This window comes from Rhinoderma darwinii, chromosome 4, assembly GCF_050947455.1.
Source record: "Rhinoderma darwinii isolate aRhiDar2 chromosome 4, aRhiDar2.hap1, whole genome shotgun sequence".
NCBI classification, from domain to species: Eukaryota; Metazoa; Chordata; class Amphibia; order Anura; family Rhinodermatidae; genus Rhinoderma; species Rhinoderma darwinii.
The window spans coordinates 128,449,159-128,456,239 of NC_134690.1; positions in this window are offsets into that span (position 1 = coordinate 128,449,159).

Sequence of the window (7,081 nt, forward strand, 5' to 3'; positions counted from 1 at the left end):
GCAATGGGCAATATTCTTTCTGCAACTAAAGCATCTTCATTTCCACAACACAATCCGAGACCAGCACGTCTCAGCACACTGTTCAATAAGAACTCTCAGACCTTGACCATAGGACTGGGGGGATCTCTGACACTGGAGAGGATACTCATTCTGGTGACACTGATATGCATACTAGCAACAAAAAAAAAACAACACAATGCACAAAAAAAACCATTGCACTTATTGTGTGTAGTATGTTACATTCATGTGACATGTAGTAACAATAGAATCCTTCTATATATAATTACTTCTTTACTATATTCCATTGATGCTTTGTTTAAATGATCATTTCTGTAATCACAAAGATCTCAGTCTCCTACTTTCTACCTTATTCTTCTTTATCTATTCCATCTCTTACTCTTTCATATACACTGAAATATTATCCATCCATTGTGCATGATAATAAGAAGTTGCATGTTTCAATTGATATGAAATATTGTAAATGGCAAAACAAATATTGCACATACATAAAAATAATTGAAATAGCAACTAGACAGTTAATGAAAAAATCACTGGAATTATTGTAATAATGTAATATTTGTAAACAGAAGTATGGCAAATGTAAGGATTTTACCCAACTGAAAGATTGACACTTTATGTAAGTGCTCATACGTCACAAATAGAAGATGAGAATACAAATCCCAATCCTCCACACCCAGCATGGTAACATTTTTCAGAATCTCAGTAGCTTGAAGTCATACAGTACCATACATAGCAGACTAGGGGTTCATACACAGTAAAACTGCTTAGTCTTTAGGGTCAAATAAATAAATGTTGAATAATGGAAAGATTCATGGTAAACTTTAATCCTAGAAGAGCTAAATCATGTTTTAAAAAAAAAAACCCAAACAGGCAAACTAGTTAATTAACATAAAAATACTTTTATTACAAACATGTTGATGTGCGGTGATAGTTTTAGCACTGTATTAGGTTCACACTACATTTGGATTATGGAACCAATGAATTCCTAGGTTTCTCAGAATACAAATATGTCATTATGCTAATACTTAATTGAGTTGTATAATATAAGTCTTATGTGTTTTATACAGCATGCAACCTATATACCATTACAGCATATCTGCAGTTTCAATCAGTTTCCACTTTCGACTGGCATGTGTCTAGTGTTTTGGTAATCGACCCGCTGTGACTAGCTTTTAAACTGATACCCAGCCCTATTAAGTCTCAGAGTCCATAACCTTGGTAATTACCCGAGACGCAAATCATTTACAATGACAGGGATTGTTCTCAGGCATTCGGGGAGTTTGAAGAAAAAAAGGAAGTAACTTGTAAAAGAGAAAAGTCAATGGGACAAGTTTCAATCTGGGTCTTTAACTCTTGGAGAATGATACTCTACTGATCTACTGTTCTCAGATCCAGCCTGACTTCTGAGTCACCCTGATCTCCGGAGAAAATACTGGCACAGGCTTATCACAGCATGTTCACTACTGTAATATTGATCTCGAACACCACGCTCATTTGTTCATGTAAATTAAGGAACATTGTATATCTTAGAAAGACTGAAGTTCAAGAGCAAATAAATGTCTATTGTGAGTCAAGTAAAGTTGTGCAGTTTTGGTCATTGTTTTATTGCAACAAAATATTTAGAGGTCACCTTTTCCTTCAAAGATAATGTATTTTTCCTTTGTTCAGAAGAATATAGGCTACAGTGAGTCAAGGTAGGCTATTGAAGTTAAAATACAATGTATGCAATATGGAGACATTTAAACCGCCTCTTAGGTGCAATAATAGCTACTTTTACAGATGTAAACAAGTAAGTAATAAACCAGTCAATAATATATGGTATAATATAGGAGCCTGAAAATTTGCAGTCCACAAACAAATGAATAAAAATAAAATGAAAAACAGAATGTTCATGGGAACAAATTTGCAAACTATAGCCTATGATATAATCTGATATACGTTTTTGTGATCTCTGTATAGCACTGCAGAATATGGTGACACTTTATAAGCAAAAATAAATAAACTAAATGCTGAATATTCTAGTACATGCTAAAAAAAAACACAACTATTCACATCAAAACGAGTGCACCTGGAATTTGAATATCTAAAATGTTTTATATTTTATTCTTACTATCGGTAACCTGCATTCTATGGGTCATCTATAGATTACAGTAAAAGGCTGTGTATAGATTGTTACAAAGTCATAAGACCAACTGCTTCCCTATGGGTGCCCTTTTCTTCATCGCATCACTGCTGTTATTGTGACCACTAATGACAGTATATTTGGGAAAAACAATCCTAACAAAGCTATTACAATTCTAAAAAAGTAAAATATTCCCTGGAGTGCTTGTTTTGAAAAGACTTCTTGAACTAATAGGTGTACTTGTCCTTTTTTTTTTTTTTTTTTTTTAGTATGTGGGGATCACAAACTACTTTTTATATCTAAAACACACATAAACACACCAGGTAAAATCTCACAGGAAGCCAATTTCCCATACAGTAGCAGTATGTTTTATGGGGTGTGGGAGGATTCGCACACAAATACAGGGAGAACATACAAATGCCATGCAAATGTTGCCCCATATGGACTTAAGCCAGGGACGCCAGTGCTAGCCACTATACCACCATGCACTAGAATATTTTGAACCCTATATGAAATACTTAAGGTCTTACATGGTGTTGGCTTAATCTTTTCAAAACAGACCTGTAAAATAAATACCTGATTTACAATATGGATCTATAGTTTTGTACATTCAGAAATGGCTGTTGTTGGCGTATACAAATGTATACAGGGCTTCTTTAGTTGATCTTCTTCACTTAATGGAAACAATACATTGTATCTTGTATTGTTCGTTGCTGATGACTTTTTCAGAATCTGGTAGGACAGGAAATCAAAGTGAAAAGAAATCTATCAGATAGAAAAAGAAAAAATGATTGACACTGCCCTATAAAATGAGAGGAGACATTTGCTGAAGGCAGGAATTACTGGAACATAATGCACTGATACTGAAACATGCAGTGTTTCACCCATGGTTCTGATATGAAGCTAATGCATTTCAATTTTGCTATGTGAAATAGAATGATTATTTGTGCTCCCGCTGGAATGAATACAGCATCTCAAACCTGCTTTAGGAGGGGTCACAGCATTCGCCTCTGCATTTACTTACTGTGAGCATCCTTCCATCTAGTTTCTATGTGCCATATTTGGATTATGCATCTTACGTTATTTGAGCTATATTAAACATTCTTAATAAAACAAAATGAATCATATATGATGCATGACCCGTAGCGTAGAAAATAAAATTTCCATTGCATAAGACGTTTTGCATTAAAACCTGCAAGGAAGGCAGATGATACAGCAAGTGCTAATTTCATATGAACACAGAGAAATGAATGTGTTCGGATTGTTATAATATGAAATGAGAAGCCATGGATAGACACTGGAATTATAAATAAGTGGGACGTCATACTCAGGAATATATCTTTTGGAAAGTTCAGTACGTATAACATAGAAATTAATCATTTTTGTCAGCTGATTCAGGATAATGCACAACGGCAGCTTTACATTTTATAGAAAAGTTATAAATGGTTTGTACACATATATTTTTGCATATTTGCAGAATACACTATAATAATATGTTGAAAACCCTTTTACAGATTACATATAGAATAATCTGCATTAATAGTTGAGACATTTTGTAGATACTGATCCTGAGCTACAGTGTTTATTATAGTCAGGAGCTGTATTTACAATTCTGCAAATGTCAGAGCTGAAATCCCTGGTAGTACAATGTTTACACAGAGCTCACTCGGGTAATTTGTATTCTAGGAAGTGTAGTCTTTATATCGGCACCGTACAATAATTTGATGTAGAAACAAAGCTATTAACAATGTTTTCAATAGCAACCAGCAGAACTATGATCAGACTGACTTGATCGCATAAGGTTGTTGCCTCCCCTGTAAACCAAAAACACCAACAAGGAAATAGTAACTGGGATGATACTTAAACAGGCAAGCAAAATTATATATATATATATATATATATATATATAGATATCTATATATAGATATATATATATCTATATATATCTATATATATATATCTATATATAGATATATATATATATATATATATATATATATATATATAGATATATATATATATATATATAGATATATATATATATATATATATGTGTATATATATATATATATATATATACACATGTATATATATATATATATACATATATATATATATATATATATATATATATATATACATACACACTACCATTCAAAAGTTTAGGGTCACTTAGAAATTTCCTTATTTTTGAAAGAAAAGCACAGTTTTTTTCAATGAAGACAACATTAAATTAATCAGAAATACACTCTATACATTGTTAATGTGCTAAATGACTATTCTAGCTGCAAACGTCTGGTTTTTAATGCAATATCTACATAGGTGTATAGAGGCCCATTTCCAGCAACCATCACTCCAGTGTTCTAATGGTACATTGTGTTTGCTAACTGTGTTAGAAGGCTAATGGATTAGAAAACACTTGAAAACCCTTGTGCAATTATGTTAGCACCGCTGTAAACAGTTTTGCTGTTTAGAGGAGCTATAAAACTGACCTTCCTTTGAGCTTGTTGAGAATCTGGAGCATTACATTTGTGGGTTCGATTAAACTCTTAAAATGGCTAGAAAAAGAGAGCATTCATGTGAAACTCGACAGTCTATTCTTGTTCTTAGAAATAAAGGCTATTCCATGCGAGAAATTGCCAAGAAACTGAAGATTTCCTACAACGGTGTGTACTACTCCCTTCAGAGGACAGCACACACAGGCTCTAACCAGAGTAGAAAGAGAAGTGGGAGGCCCCGCTGCACAACTGAGCAACAAAACAAGTACATTAGAGTCTCTAGTTTGAGAAATAGACACCTCACAGGTCCTCAACTGGCAGCTTCATTAAATACTACCCACAAAACACCTGTGTCAACATCTACAGTGAAGAGGCGACTCCGGGATGCTGGCCTTCAGGGCAGAGGGGCAAAGAAAAAGCCATATCTGAGATTGGCTAATAAAAGGAAAAGATTAATATGGGCAAAAGCACACAGACATTGGACAGAGGAAGATTGGAAAAAAGTGTTATCGACAGACTAATCGAAGTTTGAGGTGTTTGGATCACACAGAAGAACATTTGTGAGACGCAGAACAACTGAAAAGATGCTGGAAGAGTGCCTGACTCCATCTGTCAAGCATGGTGGAGGTAATGTGATGGTCTGGGGTTGCTTTGGTGCTGGTAAAGTGGGAGATTTGTACAAGGTAAAAGGGATTTTGAATAAGGAAGGCTATCACTCCATTTTGCGACGCCATGCCATACCGTGTGGACAGCGCTTGATTGGAGCCAATTTCATCCTACAACAGGACAATGACCCAAAACACACCTCCAAATTATTCAAGAACTATTTAGGGAAGAAGCAGGCAGCTCGTATTCTATCTGTAATGGAGTGGCCAGCGCAGTCACCAGATCTCAACCCCATAGAGCTGTTGTGGGAGCAGCTTGACCGTATGGTACGCAAGAAGATGGGGTGAAATTTCTCCCGATTACCTCAGCAAATTAACAGCTAGAATGCCAAAGGTCTGCAATGCTGTAATTGCTGCAAATGGAGCATTCTTTGACGAAAGCAAAGTTTGAAGGAGAAAATTATTATTTCAAATAAAAATCATTATTTCTAACCTTGTCAATGTCTTGACTATATTTTCTAGTCATTTTGCAACTCATTTGAGAAATATAAGTGTGAATTTTCATGGAAAACACAAAATTGTCTGGGCGACCCCAAACTTTTGAACAGTAGTGTATGTGTATATATATATATATATATATATATATATATATATATATATATATGTATATATAGATATATATAAATCTATATAGATCTATAGATCTATATAGGAAACCTCCAGGGGAAATTTAGGAAGTTCAAGAGAGAAAAGAAAAATACACATACAGTAGGTAAGGGAGAGAAAAATCTTTACCTCCAAAATACCAATAATCTATATCTAGACTGATAACTCAATGTGTTACACTAACCACTAAAAGGGAGTAGCTACTTAGCAGCCCCTAGAAGAGGTGTAGCTTGAAGCTGTGGGCCCTGCTGTAAAACTAGTGTCCCTTTGGCAGACACCGCGCCGGTATGCGTCAGCTTTCCTTTTAATTTTCTGTATAGGAAAGCGCAGTCTGATTTGGCTTCCTATATAGAGGCACACAATAGAAAACGTTTACAGCGGTTTTTTTTTACAATGGGTGTCAACAGGCAACATATGAAAACAAGGGAATCTAGAAAACGTTCATGCAGTATTACGGTATCGGCGCCTGGCTGGTAAGTAAAGATGTGAGAAGTATATATTTATTTAATCATGTAGACTACGCGTTTCTGGACCGTACCGGTCCCTTAATCAGGTCTGGTATAATCAGGCCTGCTTTTTTTTACCAGCTTATGATTTCGATCCTCATGAAGGTTCCAGGTAAGAAAGATGTGACATATGGGCGACATATGTCACTGTATGTCTACACCTTTGCCTCTATAGTAGGTATATGTATGTGTGTGACGTATACTTCTGACAAAAAGCAAAAATTAGATGTGAACAGAGCCTTAGGTGGCATAGGGTCCTTTAGACACAAGAGCTATCTCTTTATTCTATAAAGCTACATTACGGAACCCATGCGCCTGGGTAATAGCAGCATCAATGTTCAGTTGGCATTGCATAAAGTACACCATGTACCTTATGCAGTTTCTGTAGGTGAGTTTTGATGGGTTTTAATTTCAACATGCGGTTGATTATCCTTTGTATATATTTGAGTATTGAATAAAGATCCTCTGGCTTTATGATGTACTCATTTATTGATTTTGAGCATTATAGCTTCTATAAATCATGATGCATTGGCCAGATGAGCTATTAAGTGATCCAAAATAGCGAAGTTAGGTTAAACAGATACATTAAAATGCTTTAAGTGGAGACAAGGTCATAAGGAATTATAATCTTTATCAAAGCCTTCATCCATATCTGAGTGGAAA